General features: G+C 48.9%; 1 non-coding gene across 1 annotated transcript; it reads right to left on the bottom strand.

The window, feature by feature from the left end:
* Window positions 1–454: 454 nt before the first annotated feature.
* Window positions 455–526, bottom strand: Trnaa-ugc. Its single transcript has one exon. It is a non-coding gene; the product is annotated as a tRNA-Ala (tRNA).

The following is a 526-nucleotide window of genomic DNA, read 5'->3' as shown; positions in this document are numbered from 1 at the left end:
GCCGAAGCATGGCGAATGGCTCTGTCGACGTCAGAACTCATTAAGTACGATTGGGGATGCACTTAAGCCGCATAAATGTAAGCTCATTCCGATTTGTTACCTTTCAGAGTCACCTGGGCGGTATCTACTGGGGCCATTTTGGCCGCCAACAGGTTGACATCTCGATAGCCGACTCGTCTTAACTCTGAATAAAAACCGGTATGCACAAGAATTTGAAACCAGATGTTGTTTCTTTGTATTGGGCGGCGAAAGTTCGTCAACATAGTGTCCGGCGAGATTTCGTGCTCGAAGTATGTCACGCCTTAGCCAGCGAAGAAAGGCAAAAAGAGGGAGTACGCGTTTCCCGAGGTTGCTTTTGCGTACTAGTATGGTAGCAAATGCGCATATCCTTCGTTTCTGCTAGCGCTTGCAAAACGGCATGTCAATGAAATATAAAGTGACGCGGCAAAAATATTGGAGGTGCCGGGGATCGAACCCGAGGCCTTTCACATGCAAAGCGAACGCTCTACCTCTGAGCTACACCCCC

The sequence above is a fragment of the Ixodes scapularis genome, unplaced genomic scaffold, assembly GCF_016920785.2.
Source record: "Ixodes scapularis isolate PalLabHiFi unplaced genomic scaffold, ASM1692078v2 PGA_scaffold12__126_contigs__length_90152505, whole genome shotgun sequence".
In the NCBI taxonomy this organism is placed as follows: domain Eukaryota; kingdom Metazoa; phylum Arthropoda; class Arachnida; order Ixodida; family Ixodidae; genus Ixodes; species Ixodes scapularis.
Note: the sequence above shows the minus strand (reverse complement) of the source record. Positions and strands in the feature narration are given on the sequence as shown.